The 21,162-nt window shown below is 43.6% G+C and overlaps 2 long non-coding RNA genes across 2 annotated transcripts; both read right to left on the reverse strand.

The window, feature by feature from the left end:
- Positions 1-7,999: 7,999 nt before the first annotated feature.
- On the reverse strand, positions 8,000-13,418 carry LOC121587225. The gene is made up of 3 exons (XR_006004012.1): positions 13,317-13,418; positions 8,682-8,806; positions 8,000-8,491 (listed from the first exon to the last, which is right to left on the reverse strand). It is a non-coding gene; the product is annotated as an uncharacterized LOC121587225 (long non-coding RNA).
- Positions 13,419-15,309: 1,891 nt separating this feature from the next.
- LOC121587226 lies at positions 15,310-16,389 on the reverse strand. Its single transcript, XR_006004013.1, has 4 exons — positions 16,298-16,389; positions 15,936-16,029; positions 15,683-15,784; positions 15,310-15,446 (listed from the first exon to the last, which is right to left on the reverse strand). It is a non-coding gene; the product is annotated as an uncharacterized LOC121587226 (long non-coding RNA).
- Between the last annotated feature and the right edge of the window lie 4,773 nt (positions 16,390-21,162).

Below are 21,162 nucleotides of genomic sequence, written 5' to 3' on the forward strand. Positions count from 1 at the left end.
GCTATTATGATAAATGAAATGTCAAGGACGTTTGCTATCAAGCTATCAATGTGCATAATATCTAACAAACGGGCGAGGATAGGGAAAAAAGATGAAACGCCAACGTGCATTCTGACTGATAGCAAAATTATCTGCCCTCCGCAAATTGAGGACACAGACATAGGTCAGACACACACACCCCTCCGCGGCTCCTAATCTGCAGGTTGTTTGGTCTATAAACGTGCAGGGAGATAGGTATTTGCCAACATCTACTTAGGCATGTTAGAACATTTACGTTTTTTACGATCACGAGTATCATCCGATCCGACTATCAACTGTCAATTTACAGATATGATAACGAATACGAGTATGGCCATGTCGACACACCCCTAGTAATTACCAGTTGTGAAGTCGTAAATACTAGTTGGATGCATTCACATGCTTTGACCTCATTGCGAAATACCGATTAGATAATGGCCAACAAGCTGCCTCAACCATTAACTTAAAGTACAGCCATCATGCTTGTAAACTAATTATAGTGTTCAAAAACCATATTAATAGATCGTTTTTTATAAATAATGTTTTGTTGTTAAATGTAACTGCCGAAAATGCTCTTATCGAGGTCATTTCCTTAGTAGGTGGCATCAGAGGTCAACATGTGGGAGAAGTTGAAGCTCAGGGATTTCCCATTAGTAATTACGAGTTGGAGGGGCATTAAAGTGGATTTTTCCCAGTCATATGTGGCCCTGTGTAGCTCAGTTGGTAGAGCATGGCGCTTGCAACACCAGGGTTGTGGGTTCGATTCCCACGGGGGGCCAGTATGAAAAAAATAATAATGTATGCACTCAATAACTGTAAATCGCTCTGGATAAGAGCGTCTGCTAAATGCCTAAAATGTAAATATATAAATACCACCTTCCACTTGGTTTTGAACGTAGCATAACATTAAACAACATTAGTGTAGCTGTGGTAGCCTTACACATTGAATACCAAATTAATGATATTTACTTCGATTTGGATGTTGTATTTTTTATTTAAATGTTTATTATTAGTATCATAAATTCGCATACTATTTATAGGGATAGTGGCAGAATATTGTAGCACATTTTTCTTTTGATGTAGCAATGTCTTCCACCTCCACGTGAATCGATTATTCACCTTTTTTTTTGTAGCTGATAGCCATAGGCCTAGCTCTGGTCCAGGGCGTTAGTGCGATTTTCACTTCCAAGAGAATATTAATTTGAAGAGGAATACACACTAACGCCCTGGACCAGAGCTATGGAAGGAGGAACTGAAGTGCAAGCTCCAATCTATTTCGCCAGGTGGCGACAATAGTCCAGACAAAGTAACAAGGATTTTCTACACACCCATACACCAAGGCTTTTGCCCTATTCTAATATTACCAGTGTGCATACATGGTCTATACTGACATAATATATTAACAGTACAGCATACATGGTCTATACTGACCTACTATATTACCAGGCTTTTCCAACAGTCTTGAAGGAGTTCCCACATATGCTGAGCACTTGTTGGCTGCTTTTCCTTCACTCTGCGGTCCGACTCATCCCAAACCATCTCAATTTGGCTGAGGTCGGGGGATTGTGGAGGCCAGGTCATCTGATGCAGCACTCCATCACTCTCCTTCTTGGTAAAATAGCCCACACACAGCCTGGAGGTTTTTTGGGTCATTGTCTTGTTGAAAAACAAATGAAAGTCCCACTGAGCCAAACCAGATGGGATCGCATATCGCTGCAGAATGCTTTGAATTCTGAATAAATCACAGACAGTGTCACCAGCAATGCACCGCCACACCATAACACCTCCTCCTCCATGCTTTACGGTGGGAAATATACATGCGGCGAGCATCCGTTCACCCACACTGCGTCTCACAAAGACACAGCGGTTGGAACCCAAAATCTCAAATTTCGACTCCAGACCAAAGGACACATTTCAACCAGTCTAATGTCCATTGCTTGTGTTTCTTGGCCCAAGCAAGTCTCTTTTTCTTATTGGTGTCCTTTAGTAGTGGTTTCTTTGCAGCAATTTGACCATGAAGGCCTGATTCACACAGTCTCCTCTGAATAGTTGATGTTGAGATATGTCTGTGACTTGAACTCTGTGAAGCATTTATTTGGGCTGCACAAATGAACTTATAAGAAATGAACTTACAATAAGGCACATCTGTTAATTGAAATGCATTCCAGGTGACTACCTCATGAAGCTGGTTGAGAGAATGCCAAGAGTGTGCAAAGCTTTCATGAAAGCAAAGGTGTCTATTTCAACAATCTCAAATATATTTTGATTTTTACATATGATTCCATATGTGTTATTTCATAGTTTTGATGTCGTCACTATTATTCTACAATGTAGAAAATAGTAAAAATAAAGATAAACCCTTGAATAAGTAGGTGTTCTAAAACTTTTGACCGGTACTGTATGTGCGAAATCAAACTGTGTTAGCCCACCAAGCTAAGATAAGGGTCATGTTACCTATGTTTTTTTCCCAATTACTTTGGCAAATTTTCATAAGAATGAGCTTAGCACAAAAACAAAAAACAGATCATCAAAATGTCTCGTTTCAAAACTCTAAACACATAATTACAATGTGTACGCCATCTTCTCGCACACCCAGTGGATTTCCGTTGTGCATGGTATGTCATTCCAACTCTTTAGTGGGTCTGATTCCTTATTTGAGAGACGAGCGCAGTCTTCATCCTGATTTGTATTGTTTGGTTCCCCATCCCTCCAATACCTATAAACAAGACACCAAAACAGACGGTAAAAAATAAAAAAGCAATTAAACAGGCTACAGCACAGATAGACGGTAAAAAGTCACATGGAACAACACATGGAAACAGACGGTAAAACGACATCCAACACATACATATGACATTTACATTTTAGTCATTTAGCAGACGCTCTTATCCAGAGCGACATACAGTTAGTGCATACATCTTAAGATAACTAGGTGGGACAACCACATTTCACTGTCATAGCTACTTTATTGAGGAAAAATGCACTTACTATCAGCAAAGTCAGAGCTAGTAAAGGGGGAGAAAAGTCAATCGTGAGTGTTAGTTCAGAAAAGGCTTTTGGGGGTGTGGAGGGAGGTTCTGTGGGATGATTTAAGATACTTTTTGAAGAGGTAGGCTTTCAGATGTTTTCGGAAGATTGGCAGGGACTCTCCTGTCCTAGCTTCAGGTGGAAGAGCTTGGACTGGGCTCCCGTAGGGGTGGGAGGGCCAAGAGACCAGAGGTGGCAGAACTGAGTGCTCGGGTTGGGGTGTAGGGTTCGAGCATAGCTTGAAGGTAGTGAGGGGCAGTTCCTCTTGCTGCTCCGTAGGCAAGTACCATGGTCTTGTAGTGGAGGCGAGCTTAGACTGAAAGCCAGTGGAGTGTGCAGAGGAGCAGGGTGATATGGGAGAACTCTGGAAAGTTGAACACCAGGCGGGCTGCAGTGTTCTGGATAAGTTGCAGGGGTTTGATGGCACAAGTGGGGAGCCTAGCCAACAGCGAGTTGCAGTAGTCCAGACGGGAGATGACAAGTGCCTGGATTAGGACCTGCGCCGCTTCCTGAGTGCGGTAGGGTCGTAGTCTACAAATGTTGTAGAGCATGAACCAGCAGGAGCAAGTCACTGCTTTGATGTTTGCAGAGAACGACAGGGTGGTGTCAAGGGTCCTGCCAAGGTTCTTTGTACTCTGGGAGGGGGACACCGTGGAGTTGTCAACCATGATGGAGAGGTCTTGGAGCTGGCAGGCCTTCCCCGGGAGGAAGAGCAGCTCCATCTTGTCGAGGTTGAGCTTGGGGTGGTGGGCCAACATCCAAGTTGAGATATCTACCAGGCACGCAGAGATGCGTGTCACAACTTGGGTGTCAAAAAGGGGGGGGGGAGGAGAAAAGTAGTTCAGTGTCATCCGCATAGCAATGATAGGAGAGACCATGTGTGGATAAGAAGGAGCCGAGTTACTTGGTGTATAGAGAGAAGAGCAGAGGGTATAGAAACAAGCCCTGGGGGACACCAGTAGTGAGAGTACGTGGTGCAGACACAGATCCTCTCCATGTCACTTGGTAGGAGCGGCCAGGTAGGATGCAATCCAAGAGTGTGCAGATCCTGAGATGCACAGCCCTGAGAGGATGGAGAGGAGATTTCTGATGGTTCACGGTGTCCAAGGCAGCGGATAAATCTAGGAGGATGAGAAAACAGAGGAAGGAGAATCAGCTTTGGCAGTGCGGAGATCCTCTGTGACAAAGAAGAGCAGTCTCGGTTGAATGACCCGTTTTGAAGCCTGACTGGTTAGGGTCAAGAAGATCATTCTGAGAGAGCTAACGAGAGAGTTGGTCAGAGACCGCACGATCAAGTGTTTTGGACAGGAAAGAGAAATAGGATAACGGTCTGTAGTTTGATGTCAGAGGAGTCGAGTGTTGTTTTTTTGAGGAGGGGAGCGAATCAGGCCATTTTGAAGTCAGAGGGGATGCAGCCTGTGGTCAGGGATGAGTTGATGAGGGATGTGAGAAGGTCTCCAGAGATGGTCTGGAGAAGGGAGGAGAGGATGGGGTCAGGTGGGCAGGTTTTCGGGCGGCCAGACCTCAGTCGCTGGAGAGAGAGGGGAGAAAAAGGTCAAGGGGAGTTCTGTGTGAGTGAGACCAGTGGACTCAATAGGCTGAGTGAATGAGTAGCGGATGTCGTCAACCTTCTTTTCAAAGTGGTTGACAAAGTCATCCGCAGAGAGGGAGGAGGGAAGGGGACGGTGTGGAGGATTAAGGAGGGAGGAGAAGGTGGAAAATAGTTTCCTAGGTTTAGAGGCAGAAGCTTGACATTTAGAGTGGTAGAAAGTGGCTTTAGCAGCGGATACAGAGGAAGAGAAAGTAGAGAGGAAGAAGTGAAAGGATGAAAGGTCCTCCGGAAGTTTCGTTTTCTACATTTTTCGCTCAGATGCCCACAGCCCTGTTCTGTAAGCTCGCAATGAGTCACGGGGCAAGAAGGGAGGGCCGAGCCAGCCGGGAGGAAAGGGGACAGTGGGAGTCATAGGATGCGGAAAGGGAGGAGAGTAGGGTCAAAAAGGCAGAATCAGGAGACGGGAGGGAGAAGGATTTAGCAGAAGGGAGAGATGATAGGATAGAAGAGGAGAGAGTAGTGAGAGAGAGCGAACACATTGACCATCAACAGATTGCGACGGCACATGACCATCTGGGTAGGAGCTGAGTGGCTAGGGTTGGAGGAAAGGGAGACAGAAAAGGAAACAAAGTAGTGATCAGAGACCTGGAGGGGGGTTACAGTGAGATTAGTAGGTGAACAGCCTCTAGTAAAGATGAGGTCAAGCGCATTGCCTGCCTTGTGAGTGGGAGGGGACTGGGGAAGGGTGAGGTCAAGAGGCAAGGAGGGAAAATAGAGCGATGGAAAGAAATTAATCGAAGGCGGACAACAAGAGGTGTAAGTCTTCAAGTATAAAGAGCGCTGAGCCATTGTCAGGAAATTAGCTTTAAGGTGTCAGGCTGATTGAGGAACTCTCTAAGTGCACCTGATGGGCGATAGATAACAACAACGTTAAGCTCGAGTGGACAATTGACAGCAAGGAATTCAAATGAGGAGATGGACATATGAGTGAGGGAGAAAATAGAAAATCTCTGCTTAGGAGAAATGAGTAGCCCTGTGCCACCACCGCGACGACCAGATGCTCTCGGACTATGAGAGAAAACGTAGTCAGATGAAGAGAGAGTAGCTGGAGTAGCAGTGTTCTCTGGGGTGATCCATGTCACCGTCAGGGCCAAAAAGTCAAGGGACTGAAGGGCATCATAGGCAGAGATGAACTCTGTGTTCTTGACCGCAGATCGGCATTTCCAAACGCTGCCAGAGACCAAGAATTCCAAATGGGTTGTGCACACAGGGTACATTAAATTAGAAGGGTTGCAGCCAAGGGGTGGGGAGTGTCTGTGAAGCCTACAAAGAGAGGAGCGAACAGGTATAGAACACACACAAATAGTTGCCGAAGCTACAAAAGAGCAAAATTAGATCAGAAAATAACTATGTAAGACACTCAAGTGAGAGAGTGGTGTGACTCCTTCCTTGAACAACTCGGCAGAACCGTCTTTGTTTCAGCGACGGTCTTAGTTGTGTCGACAAGACCACCACTGATATGACCGCTGCTTACAGCTGTCGCTGAGAAAGCAGGGGAGACTGAAGTACTAACACTCATTGCTAATTGCCTTGCAAAGGTGAAGAGCACACCTCCCGGTACTAATTTATAATTGCCTAGGAGAGGAGGACCACTCCCCCTCCAATACAGCCACTGATTACCAAAACAACAACAGTCCCAAATTGCCCCGCCCCTTGATCCTGGTTGATGTGTCAACATGGACGGCTTGTTCAATAGGGCGATATGGGCGACGCACTGCCAAACGGGAAAAGGAAGGGATTTTTTTTCTAATCAATTATATCACGGCAACAGCAGTTATCAGTGTTCACGTCTGATCTGCCAGCCACTAAATGTCAAATCAGGCTAAAGTCGTGCTTCAAATGGCCCCGCCCGTTTTTTGGGCGATTTCAGTCAGGTTGAAAATCGCCCAGAAGTCTCTCATAGCCTGTCATGTAAAATCTATTTTTTTCACATTTCAAAGCTTTCAATACATTCTCTATGGGTGTCTGTGTGCATGCACTTACGCGCTTTCGTCATACGTGACGTAACGTTGAACGTAACTAAGACAATGGCTGCTAGCAGCGTCTATGTTGCGACCTGCAGTGTGGCGTTATTTTATGTTTTTAATTTGTAGACTTAGTTTACAAACATTCTGCAAACATTCTGCTTTGGACTGATCTTCGGTTTTGGACTGATCTTGTTGATCGTGTACATACCCGCTACGAAACGGACTAAATAATGAAAATGCTGCTGGCAGCGGAATCCCAATACAGCTGGGAGACTTGACTGGATGACAGAGTCCCGGACAGAGAGGTGGAGCCGGCCACCTTCACCCTGGTCAGAGCGGACCGCGATCCTGGTAAGAGAGCGACTCTGTACCCCGACATTGAACTGCTTTCTGTGTCATTGAACCTTACTATTGTTGATAAAACAAGTTTACTGGAGAACGGAGAAAAAGTAGAGACTTTTGGACAAGGTGGATAATTGTATAATATAAGGCAGTTTATTCAGAGGTAAAGATATCTGGAATCGCGTGCACGGACCCGTTCGTCAAACTCGTAGGGGAGTTTATCAGAAGAGCCCCTAAACATTGTGTGCTGACATTTTATACAATAAAATGAAGTAGGTTGAATCTAGTAGTTCTGATCTTCTGATTGGTCCTGATGAGTTGGGCGATGTCACCTCCAGGCTAGTGTCACTGTTGCATTGGCTCTGAGTCGGGTTCTCTGTCTTCAGATGTTCAGCCTAAGAGAAGAGGATTTGTGTGTGTGTGTGTGTGTGTTTGTTATCAGTGTGTGTGTGTGTGTGTGTGTTTGTTATCAGTGATGATGTGTGTGTGTGTGTGTGTGTGTGTTTATCAGTGATGATGTGTGTGTGTGTGTGTGTGTGTGTGTGTGTGTGTGTGTGGGTGTGTGTGTGTGTGTCCTCAGGGCAAGAACTCGTGAGTTGGAAGAACTGAGAGACCTATGGCGTGGGTGTTATCCTTAGCCACCTGCTGACAAGGCTGACAAGATAGGACTCTTGTTCATTGTATTGAATACAAAGGCCCAACACAAAATGGGTCATGCACAAGATTTTAGTCAGACCAAGCTATAACATTATATATTTACTACGACAGTACATTCAACCAAAAGCTAATATAACAAAGGCATCAGAGATTATTTATAATCTGTCACAGAAACTGGAATCCATCTCCCCAGATCAGTCAATAAATGCTTCTGGTATTGACTTATATGCTGCCCCTGTCTTCATGTTGTTGCTGGACATATCTTTTTTAAAATGTGTGTAGGTCACCTAAATCATCAGAAAAATTGCCCCTCCTGAGAATTTTTTCAGGAGCCGCCACTGTGTGTCAACAATCATCTGGAAGTTATGAGCAGTCAGCAGTTCACACACCAAGTAGGCTACTGGGAAGACAGGCAGCACTTAAATTAGATGGCCCTAGCTAGCAACAAGACAGTACTAGACAACAACAGATTAAGACAAATTATACTTATCACTCCTGGAGATATCATGAGTCCTCTAGCTATAAAATGAATCACACTGAGATGGAGCCTGAGAAGCTGGTTATATACACTCAAAAAAGAGGTGAAACCACTCCCCCTCCAATTCAGGAGTCCTAACTATAGAATGAAGCACATAGAAACAGACAGCAAAAAGTCATCCAATACAAACACAGATAATCAGACAGTAAAAAGGAATTTGTTACAAATTAGATGGTAAAATATAATCCAGAACAGGTCCACTCACGTAGTTCTAGGAGCTGATGATTGGCCTGATTGGCCATCGTTAATCCACTCCCAAACCCCTTCTGTATTGGTGTCATGGAAACCAAGGTAGATGTCCAGGCATCCAACCCATTCATGGATAAATTCCTATTGTTTTGTCACAAAGAAAAGATCACATAATTTTATCACATACAAACATGCTTTTGTGTCAGGATTATTAATATTTTTTATTTTAGGGGGGATGGGGGAATGGGGGTAGGCAAACAGAGTTGAAATAGTAACAAAATGTTGAAATTATCAAAAATATAATTGACTAACTCTCTCTCCTCCCTCTCACCTGTTCAGCTCTGCTGTTAATGATCACCAGGTGTGCGCCTCTCCCCAGACAGTCCTGCCTGCTCTCAGTCCAGGATTTCTTCTCAGTAGAGCGGAAGTACCAACTGGAACTGAACTTCCTCCATCCTTGGGGACAGGACCGTAGAGGTTATTTAATGACAAACCCATGATAGCGATCACATTTGTCCACATCAGGGACAAAATAGCACCTTATTCCCTATGTAGTGCACTACTTTCGACCAGGACCCAAATGGCATGGTCATTTGGAAACAACAGAGTCCTCTGTGATTTTCAGTGGGAATAGAAGCTTGTCCCTTCTGTTCCCAAAAATATTTAGACCTAGATTCAATCAGATCAAGTGTTAAGGCGATAGCAGACAGCTGTATAGCGGATGTTTTGGTGGTGTTGGAGGTGGAACTGTGTTAGATTCATGAGTAGCTGCTCTTGCGATCAATGTCACGAAGCCACACCCACCCTACTTGTGTTAGAAGTTCAGAACGAGAAAGTGTAAAGAAATAGAAATAATAATGCTCAAATGGAAAAACCATTCATGGAAATAATGAAGATTTCTATCATCCTAATCACAGTCCAGCATTCGAACTTGTAAACAATGCTGCATGGGATCTCTTAATGCGAATCTGTGCAGCCAATGGCAACGTCTGCTTTATGTACACTGAGTGTACATTAGGAACACTTGCTCTTTCCATGATATCGACTGACCAGGTGAATCCAGGTGAAAGCTATGATCCCTTATTGATGTCACCTGTTAAATCCACTTCAATCAGTGTAGATGAAGGGGAGGAGACAGGTTAAAGAAGGATTTTTAAGCCTTGAGACAATTGAGAAGTGGATTGTGTATGTCTGCCATTCAGAGGGTGAATGGGCAAGACAAAAGATTTACAGTGAGGGAATAAAGTATTTCATCCCCTGCTGATTTTGTACATTTGCCCACTGACAAAGAAATGATCAGTCTATAATTTTAATGGTAGGTTTATTTGAACACTGAGAGACAGAATAACAACAAAAAAATCCAGAAATGTTATAAATTGATTTGCATTTTAATGAGGGAAATAAGTATTTGACCCCTCTGCAAAACATGACTTATTACTTGGTGGCAAAACCCTTGTTGGCAATCACAGAGGTCAGACTTTTCTTGTAGTTGGCCACCAGGTTTGCACACATCTCAGGAGGGATTTCGTCCCACTCCTCTTTGCAGATCTTCTCCAAGTCATTAAGGTTTCGAGGCTGACGTTTGGCAACTCGAACCTTCAGCTCCCTCCACAGATTTTCTATGGGATTAAGGTCTGGAGACTGGCTAGGCCACTCCAGGACCTTAAGGTGCTTCTTCTTGAGCCACTCCTTTGTTGCCTTGGCCGTGTGTTTTGGGTCATTGTCATGCTGGAATAACCATCCACGACCCATTTTCAATGCCCTGGCTGAGGGAAGGAGGTTCTCACCCAAGATTTGACGGTACATGGCCATGTCCATTGTCCCTTTGATGCGGTGAAGTTGTCCTGTCCCCTTAGCAGAAAAACACCCCCAAAGCATAATGTTTCCACCTCCATGTTTGACGGTGGGGATGGTGTTCTTGGGGTCATAGGCAGCATTCCTCCTCCTCCAAACACGGCGAGTTGAGTTGATGCCAAAGAGCTACATTTTAGTCTCATCTGACCACAACACTTTCACCCAGTTCTCCTCTGAATCATTCAGATGTTCATTGGCAAACTTCAGATGGGCATGTATATGTGCTTTCTTGAGCAGGGGGACCTTGCGGGCGCTGCAGGATTTCAGTCCTTCACGGCGTAGTGTGTTACCAATTATTTTCTTGGTGACTATGGTCCCAGCTGCCTTGAGATCATTGACAAGATCCTCCCGTGTAGTTCTGGGCTGATTCTTCACCGTTCTCATGATCATTGCAACTCCACAAGGTGAGATCCTGCATGGAGCCCCAGGCCGAGGGAGATTGACAGTTATTTTGTGTTTCTTCCATTTGCGAATAATCGCACCAACTGTTGTCACCTTCTCACCAAGCTGCTTGGCGATGGTTTTGTAGCCCATTCCAGCCTTGTGTAGGTCTACAATCTTGTCCCTGACATCCTTGGAGAGCTCTTTGGTCTTGGCCATGGTGGAGAGTTTGGAATCTGATTGATTGATTGTTTCTGTGGACAGGTGTCTTTTATACAGGTAACAAACTGAGATTAGGAGCACTCCCTTTAAGAGTGTACTCCTAATCTCAGTTCGTTACCTGTATAAAAGACACCTGGGAGCCAGAAATCTTTCTGATTAAGAGGGGGTCAAATAGTTATTTCCCTCATTAAAATGCTAATCAATTTATAACATTTTTGACATGCGTTTTTCTGGATTTTTTTGTTGTTATTCTGTCTCCCACTGTTCAAATAAACCTACCATTAAAATTATAGACTGATCATTTCTTTGTCAGTGGGCATACGTACAAAATCAGCAGGGGATCAAATACTTTTTTTCATCACTGTAAGTGCCTTTGAATGAGGTATGGTAGTAGGTGCCAGGTGCACCGGTTTGAGTGTGTCAAGAACTGCAAAGCTCCTGGGTTTTTCACACTCAACAGTTTTCTGTGTGTATCAAGAATGGTCCACCACCCAAAGGACATCCAGCCAATTTGACACAACTGTGCATTGGAGTCAACATGGCCCTGGCGAGTTGAGGCTGTTCTGAAAGGGGGTGCAACTCAATAATAGGAAGGTGTTCCTAATGTTTTGTACACTCAGTGTATAGTGGCAGGAGCTACTTGTGGATTTGACAGCTCTAACGCAGGTTCACCAAAACAACTGCTATGTGGCTGTCGGCTAAAAAAAGTCTGACCCCCACTTACTGAGAAATTAACCATCATACATTTCATCAGGAACAAAAGGTCATTCTTTATTAATCAACACAGCTCCATCCTGTTTACTTTCCAAACACTGGGAAGACACACATGACAAACAAGATGCCTATTCAGCAGCCTGGTATCAACTGATAAGCGTCCACAGCCAGCTGCCTTCTCAGAATTCTGATATCAACTGATAAGCGACCAGAGCCATCTAAGTACACAAAAAAAATCTGTCTTTGCTGACAGATCTACATGTTTTTGCCAACTCTTTGAATAGTGTACATCAACGGTTCTTAACGTTTTTTAGCTCGAGACCCAAATTAGAAATTGACCTCACTCCTTTTATCTAAATTGTCCTCCAATGACCCAAATGATGATGAAATAGTGTTTAGATGTATTCTCATAACGTGCAACCCACCTCTCATATGCCCAGGGCCCACTTTGGGTCCCGACACATAAACCCTGGTCTACATCCAGAGTATTGCACAATTGATTGTCCAACTAATGAAATTATCAGATTTCTCTTGTATCCGTTACCTGTCAATTTACGTTTAAAAAAAATCTATTTTGTTGGATGGGCAGAGCATACGTTAAAAATAAAACGTCACTCATTTCGAGTAATCCAATGGATTAGATTAAATTCTATTATTATTGTTAAAGATTTTTTTTACCCCCTTTTTCTCCCAACTTTTCGTGATATCCAATTGGTAGTTACAATCTTGTCTCATCGCTGCAACTCCCTAACGGGCTCGGGTGAGGCGAAGTCGAGTCATGCGTCCTCCGAAACATGACCCGCCAAACCACGCTGCTTCTTAACCCAGAACCCAGAAGCCAGCCGCACCAATGTGTCAGAGGAAACACTGTTCAACTGACGACTGAAGTCAGCTTGCAGGTGCCCAGCCCGCCACAAGGAGTCGCTAGAGCGCGATGAGCCAAGAAAAGCCCCCCGGCCAAACCCTCCCCTAAACCGGACGACGCTGGGCCAATTGTAGCCGCCCTATGGGACTCCAGGTCATGATGGGATCTAAATTATATTACTTTTATTGTAATCCATCCAACCCTGATCGGTAAAGTCAAGCACACCTAAAATATTAAAGAAAGAAAACAAATAGGCTACTATTTGGATCTAGCCAGGCCCCCAATGTCCGGTCTGGAGCGTGAAGTCAAGAGCTCTGCTGGTTGGCTACTGCATAGCAACCTAGCGGTGCCCAAAAACAACCTGGTCTGTCCATTACGATCGCCAGAACGGCACCACATTTTTTTTGGATGCCGTTTAGGCCTCTAAAATTAGTTTACTATGATCAAGTTCGATCGCCACAGTGAATTATTTTAAAGTTCTCTACAAATCAGGAAATGTAATTAAATAGTGATACATTCTGACCACTACATTTGTCGTCACACAGGACCACATGCTGACACCAACCAATCACAGGCCGGTAGGCTACGAGGAGTCTCCCGTCCTCAATCATGCTCACTCAGGCAGGATGGAAACAACTACATCGATCATGATCCTTTGCTAGTTACGGCTGATTTCAACATGATCCTTAGCGATTTTTTGGTGCCATTCAGCCACATTCAGCAAAATGGCATGCTTCAAATTAAAATACTTCCGGCTTCATTTGCCATCGGGAGTTTTCCATTGGAAATATGTGGACGACATCAGCGCTATCACTGTGTACTGGTTTTAATGTCTATGGATCTAGCAGGTCTGGAGTACCGTGAAAAAGTCAACTGATCTAGCAGATCTGGAGTACCACAAAACAGTCAAGTCATTTGCCAGTTTCTTACCACTGTTCTGTTTGTTTAGCTCTTCCTTCAAGTGGTCTCTCTCTTTAGTCAGGGTGTTGTAACTGGTCTGTAGCTGGTCTTTCTCTTTAGTCAGGGTGTTGTAACTGGTCTGTAACTGGTCTCTCTCTTTAGTCAGGGTGTTGTAACTGGTCTGTAGCTGGTCTCTCTCTTTAGACAGGGTGTTGTATCTGGTCTGTAGCTGGTCTCTCTCTTTGGTCAATGTGTTGTAACTGGTCTGTAACTGGTCTCTCTCTTTAGACAGGGTGTTGTAACTGGTCTGTAGCTGGCCTCTCTCTTTAGTCAGGGTGTTATAACTGGTCTGTAACTGGTCTCTCTCTTTAGTCAGGTTGTTGTAACTGGTCTGTAGCTGGTCTCTCTCTTTAGACAGGGTGTTGTATCTGGTCTGTAGCTGGTCTCTCTCTTTGGTCAATGTGTTGTAACTGGTCTGTAACTGGTCTCTCTCTTTAGTCAGGGTGTTGTAACTGGTCTGTAGCTGGCCTCTCTCTTTAGTCAGGGTGTTATAACTGGTCTGTATCTGGTCTTTCTCTTTAGTCAGGGTGTTGTAACTGGTCTGTAGCTGGTCTCTCTCTTTAGTCAGTGTGTTATAACTGGTCTGTAGCTGGTCTTTCTCTTTAGTCAGGGTGTTGTAACTGGTCTGTAGCTGACCTCTCTCTTTAGTCAGGGTGTTATAACTGGTCTGTAGCTGGTCTTTCTCTTTAGTCAGGGTGTTGTAACTGGTCTGTAACTGGTCTCTCTCTTTAGTCAGGTTGTTGTAACTGGTCTGTAGCTGGTCTCTCTCTTTAGACAGGGTGTTGTATCTGGTCTGTAGCTGGTCTCTCTCTTTGGTCAATGTGTTGTAACTGGTCTGTAACTGGTCTCTCTCTTTAGTCAGGGTGTTGTAACTGGTCTGTAGCTGGTCTCTCTCTTTAGTCAGGGTGTTATAACTGGTCTGTAGCTGGTCTTTCTCTTTAGTCAGGGTGTTGTAACTGGTCTGTAGCTGGTCTCTCTCTTTAGTCAGGGTGTTGTAACTGGTCTGTAGCTGGTCTTTCTCTTTAGTCAGGGTGTTATAACTGGTCTGTAGCTGGTCTCTCTCTTTAGTCAGGGTGTTACTACTGGTCTGTAGCTGGTCTCTCTCTTTAGTCAGGGTGTTATAACTGGTCTGTAACTGGTCTCTCTCTTTAGTCAGGGTGTTGTAACTGGTCTGTAGCTGGTCTCTCTCTTTAGTCAGGGTGTTGTAACTGGTCTGTAGCTGGTCTCTCTCTTTAGTCAGGGTGTTGTAACTGGTCTGTAGCTGGTCTCTCTCTTTAGTCAGGGTGTTATAACTGGTCTGTAGCTGGTCTTTCTCTTTAGTCAGGGTGTTATAACTGGTCTGTAACTGGTCTCTCTCTTTAGACAGGGTGTTGTAACTGGTCTGTAGCTGGTCTTTCTCTTTGGTCAATGTGTTGTAACAGGTCTGTAACTGGTCTCTCTCTTTAGTCAGGTTGTTGTAACTGGTCTGTAGCTGGTCTCTCTCTTTACTCAGGGTGTTACAGCTGGTCTGTAGCTGGTCTCTCTCTTTAGTCAGGGTGTGGTAACTGGTCTGTAACTGGTTTCTCTCTTTACTCAGGGTGTTACAACTGGTATGTAGCTGGTCTCTCTCTTTAGTCAGGTTATTGTAACTGGTCTGTAGCTGGTCTCTCTCTTTAGTCAGGTTGTTGTAACTGGTCTGTAGCTGGTCTCTCTCTTTAGTCAGGGTGTTGTAACTGGTCTGTAGCTGGTCTCTCTCTTTAGTCAGGGTGTTATAACTGGTCTGTAGTGGGTCTCTCTCTTTAGACAGGGTGTTGTATCTGGTCTGTAGCTGGTCTTTCTCTTTGGTCAATGTGTTGTAACTGGTCTGTAACTGGTCTCTCTCTTTAGTCAGGGTGTTGTATCTGGTCTGTAACTGGTCTCTCTCTTTAGTCAGAGTGTTACTACTGGTCTGTAACTGGTCTCTCTCTTTAGTCAGGGTGTTATAACTGGTCTGTAACTGGTCTCTCTCTTTAGTCAGGGTGTTATAACTGGTCTGTAGCTGGTCTTTCTCCTTAGTCAGGGTGTTATAACTGGACGCCTGGGATCTCTCTGCAGAGTAGTAATGACCAATGACTCGGTTATCTGTCGGAACAGAAACATAGAGATTTTTTTGACAATTTTATAAAACAAAATTCAGCCACACAAGTGGATATAGTATACACATAGTGGATATAGTATACACATAGTGGATATAGTATACACATAGTGGATATAGTATACACAATAATTTCCCTATTGTGGTCCTTTGAACATCTAAGTATTAAACTACTGATGATGAAGAATGTATTAGTGAAAACATCATAAACGTATAAACTTACAGTAGACAGACAGGCCTATGATCCCAGCCAGTAGGAGAACACACAGCAGCCCCAGACACACTGCAGCAACTCCAGAGGGTCTCTTCCACCACTGAAAATTAGCTGAATCACATGGTATTATAAACCCTCTCGGGTAATGTTACATTTTTTAAAATATCATCCAGAATTGTGAGGGGACAAATAGGTACTCCTCTGAGAAAGTGGTTTGTGTGCGTGTGTCTGTTTCTCTGTGTGTCTGTACTTGCAATGATACCTGAAAATGTAACACCAACGTCATCCCTTTTTCTGGGCTTGTTGACATATTTGCCTTTATCAATATCCATGGTCTGCATTGTTGGATTCTCCACCTGTGTTTGTATAGATTTTTCTCTTACATTTTTACACTCAAAATGTGTATCTGTGCCTTATGTATCGTTATATGAAATACTGGAGGTGAGCTTGACTCAGTACAGAGGAAACAATGGGATAGTCCCAAAAATGCAAACTCAATTAGTGACACAATACTCTGCTTAGGTAAAATATTATATTCCTATTTAAAACATAAAGTTGTGTATCTCTAACAGTGCATAACATTAGCATTTATTAATCAGGTGAAATTAAGAAGAAAAATCTTACCACGGTCTTTGAGAGTTGAATAGAAATGCATCCAAATATGTTACATGGGGTTTTTAAAAAGGACCAACGTAACCAGATGTACTGAGTGAGCACGAAATGTAAGATTGGAGTTAAGTGTCCTTGTGTGTTTTTTTGTCCAAACCACTGCACATTTTGTGTCAACATCAGCATTTCCTTTGCCTTATTTGGCCAAACAATTATGAACTAATATACCACTGGACAATAGGTTCAGATATATGCTAGCATGTGGTTAACTTGGGCTTATCCAGAAAACGTGTGAGTGGTTGGAAACAGGCAGTATGTGTAACTAATGTTCACAGTCAACTGAATGTTCAACTTCCAGAATCCTGCACAGAAATGTGGGGTCATTTTGAATATTAAAAAAACATAAGGACACTTAACAATGCTCAATCACTACATTTCGTTACACTTGTCTTGACAACAAACCAATATAGACTATATATATAATATATATTTTCTTCTTGTCATCTGTTATGATTATGTCATAGTTTATGCATTGTCTGATTCTTATGTAATGAGTTAGAAGCTCTGGGGCAATCAAAATACATACAGGACAATGGGTTTACAGATATAGAATTTGTGCTTTAAATATGAATATTTTACCCAATAGGAGCATGTTTTGCTAGTTGGGCAGAGTTTGCACCTTTGGGACTATCCCATTGGTTCCTTTGCACTGGGTAAGCTGAATCGTGCGAACCTCAAGTTTTTGACGTATGCAAACGCAGGTGTAGTTGAAAGCAAAAAATCCAACTAGAGCAATGCAGACCATGGATATTGATGACAGCTATGCTGACAGGCCCATAAAGATGGATGCCGTTAGTGTTACATTTTCAGGTTTCAATGCAAGTACAGACACAGACGCATAGACAGAAACACACACACACTTACACACTACTCATTTCATAAGTAGAATGAACACATGGTCCATATTCAACTGCTGTCATTTAAATATATTGATAACTGTAAAAACGTACAAATGAAAACAGTATGTGGTTAAATAGTTATATCACACCATAATGGTAAATATTGATATTTCAACCACAGCCTATTAGACAACAGTTCCACTCCCAGGGCCTGATGAATGTTGGACAAACTCCACATAGACCTGGTCTCTTTAAAGACATCAAATACATATTTCAATTTAATTACAAATAGAAACAACAACAGCTCAACTCTTAATTGGATTACCAATACAACTCCATTAGACATGGGCTGAAAGCGTGGCACACTATCGGTTTCCTCCAGACGTGATGCTTGGCATTCAGGCCAAAGAGTTCAATCTTGGTTTCATCAGACCAGAGAATCTTGTTTCTCATGGTCTGAGTCTTTACGTGCCTTTTGGCAAACTCCAAGCGGGCTGTCATGTGCCTTTTACTGAGGAGTGGCTTCCGTCTGGCCACTCTACCATAAAGGCCTGATTGTTGGAGTGCTGCAGAGATGGTTGTCTTACTGGAAGGTTATCCCATCTCCACAGAGGAACTCTGGAGCTCTGTCAGAGTGACCATCGGGATCTTGGTCACCTCCCTGACCAAGGCCCTTGCTCAGTTTGGCCGGGCGGCCAGCCATAGGAAGAGTCTTGGTGGTTCCAAACTTCTTCCATTTAAGAATGATGGAGGCCACTGTGTTCTTGGGGACCTTCAATGCTGCAGAAATATTTTAGTACCCTTCCTCAGATCTGTGCCTTGACACAATCCTGTCTCGGAGCTCTACGGACAATTCAACCTCATGGCTTGGTTTTTGCTCTGACATGCACTGTCAACTGTGGGACCTTATATAGACAGGTGTGTGCATTTCCAAATCATGACCAATCAAGTTGTAGAAACATTTCAAGGATGATCAATGGAAACAGGATGCACCTGAGCTCAATTTAGAGTCTCATAGCAAAGGGTCTGAATAATTATGGAAATAAGGTATTTCTGTTTTTAAAAAAAATTTAAATTTGCAAACATTTCTAAAAACCTGTTTTTGCTTTGTCATTATGGGGTATTGTGTGTAGATTGTTGAGGAGAAAAATTAATTTTGTACATTTGAGTCATTTAGCAGACGCTCTTATCCAGAGCGACTTAGAGTTAGTGAGTGCATACATTATCCTTTAATTTTTTCATACTGGCCCCCCGTGGGAATCAAACCCACAACCCTGGCATTGCAAACACCATGCTCTAACAACTGAGCTACATCCCTGCCGGCCATTCCCTCCCCTACCCTGGACCAATTGTGCGCCACCCCATGGGTCTCCCGGTCGCGGCCGGCTACGACAGAGCCTGGATACGAACCAGGATCTCTAGTGGCACAGCTAGTACTGCGATGCAGTGACTTAGACCACTGCGCCACTCGGGAGACATTAATGTAATCCAGTTTAGAATAAGGCTGTAACGTAACAAAATGTGGAAAAAGTCAAGGGGTCTGAATACTTTCTGAATGCACTGTATTATTTATCAAAGTGCAGCTGCTACTACTCTGAAACCTTTGGATGTCATCTACCGTACATTCTTAGAAAAAAGGATTCCAAAAGGCTCTTGGTGGTTGTAGCCTTATCCTCCTTTAACTTTTAATTCCGCTATTTTAATTCCATCTTCCATTGAGTGGAGCATGGGGAGGCCTCTAGCGGAGAAATTATATTTTAAAAAATATGACTAGTATTCTTTTGTATTATTGTACCCAGCTCATGAGGCCCCTTGATGTAATGAGGCCCCTTGATGTAATGAGGCCTGAGGTATTTCCCTCTTCTGCCAAATGGTAAGTCCCCCAGTGGCTGCAACGAAAGGGTTCCGGAAGTGGATTCTCAATCCTTGTATTCTGTGGCGATATTAAATATTAGCGCTATCGATATTACTGTGTAACACAGACGTTACATGTTCTACCGAGATTGCAAAACAATTAGTATGTTGACGTAGTTCCCGTCGGTTTTGAATGTATCAACCTCTGTGATTGAATAGAGCTCACCAGCTTGTAGTCCTAAAAAAATTAAATGAGTTGCCTCTGGTTCATTCAGCCATTCCTATGAGGGAAATGAATGGGGAAAGATTGGGGTTTTGGGATAAATGCCAACCATAAGGTCTGAGGTTAACACAGATTTAGGAGAGGGTTATATATTTAGTTCTATGAGATCATATCAGTCAGTTGACATGACCTTTATGAATTATAAAGCGTTTAAGTGCTTTATGGGCTTGTTTTGATTACATAAATGCTTCGGAATTCACAAAAAGTGAATATTTCCCCATGGGCTCTGGCCAACGAGCCATGGCAGAGTTAGTGCAGTACAATAATTGACCACTAGATGGTTGAGTTGTCATCTGTGGACATGTGAACAGACCAAGGTGCCCGTTCAGCGGGATGCAACGTTTTGGAACGTTCAGATAGAAATAGGCTGTGTAGATCAAACATGCCTCTCTGAAGTGTAGAATAAGGAATCACATCCGCTTTATTGATGCCATTTCCGTCTGCAACGTTCGACCACGTTTGGCCCGAGGCTCTTTCGCAATCGTCTCCTCTCCTTGTCTCCACCCCTACATCTGCACTAATTGGCTTCACAGGTGAACACAATATAGTGGAAGGAAGCTCGTCATTAGACTGGCTTAGCTTTCACCTGGTCACTTTTTTTCTTTCAGATCAGTGAAAGAGAGGAAAGATTTTTAGATGACTGAGAACGAGCCCAAGTGTATGGGGTTAGTGACAGTGTATGGAGTTAGTGTTGTGTTGTTGAATTAACTGAATCAGCTGCGTTATTACTCCGCTGGGCTGGAAAAGAAGCCTTCACGGGCTACAGCTCTTTTGGGCTAGTTGTGGTGAGCGCTGCTGTAGCACATGGTGATGTGTATGTAAAAATAAATAATGTATGCACTCACTAACTGTAAGTCGCTCTGGATAAGAGCGTCTGCTAAATGACTAAAATGTAAATGTGTGAAACTTACTCCTCAGCCTGAAGTGTCCTCACTTGTGCCAGCGAATAGATAGCTTTTCACGTGGCGCCGACTGGTAAGACTCTTCAGGGGGGCGGTCACGTGTGCTAGCAAGGCAGTGGTCCTGAGATCAAGCCTGGTATGGACCGAATCGGGAAGAAGTGGTACTCGTTTAGCAAGCAGCATGACGTCCTTTACACTGACATAGGTTGTCATGCATGGTCACTGAGCATTTACACAGAATGGATGTATATTTTACATTTTAGTCATTTAGCAGACGCTCTTATCCAGAGCGACTTACAGTTAGTGAGTGCATACATTATTTTTACAGGAATCATACCGGGAATCTTATGCATTCTTGGTCACATGCACACGTGCGCCAAGACTCTCTGCAAACATGCTCTAACATGCAGGAAAACAACCATAGTTTATGATCCCTCACAGTGTGTGTGTGTATATTGTAAGTTGGGTTCAGTGTATGTTTCCAACCCCCCGATTTAAAAAAAACATTTTAGTCATTTAGCAGACGCTCTTATCCAGAGTGACTTACAGTTAGTGAGTGCATCGTTTTTTTCATACTGGCCCCCCGTGGGAATCGAACCCACAACCCTGGCGTTGCAAGCGCCATGCTCTACCAACTGAGCTACACGGGACCAGATGTTACAGTATAGTCTTAAAACACAACAGATAGCAACATCTATACATGAACGGGTTCCCTATTCACTATGCTGTGCCCTACTTTTACCAGGGCTAGTGCACTGTTGTAGGGGAGGCCGGTGGGAGAGAGTTTCAGAAGAGCAAACTGCTATTTGGCTTAAAGGTAATTTGAAAAGCAGCATTTATTAAGTGCTGATAGCTCCTGACAAACGACTCTCTCTCTCTCACCCCTCTCCCTCTCTCCTTCCTCTCTCTCTCTCTCTCTAACCGCTCTCTCTCTATCTATGT

This window comes from Coregonus clupeaformis, chromosome 18 (genome assembly GCF_020615455.1).
Source record: "Coregonus clupeaformis isolate EN_2021a chromosome 18, ASM2061545v1, whole genome shotgun sequence".
Classification (NCBI taxonomy): Eukaryota; Metazoa; Chordata; class Actinopteri; order Salmoniformes; family Salmonidae; genus Coregonus; species Coregonus clupeaformis.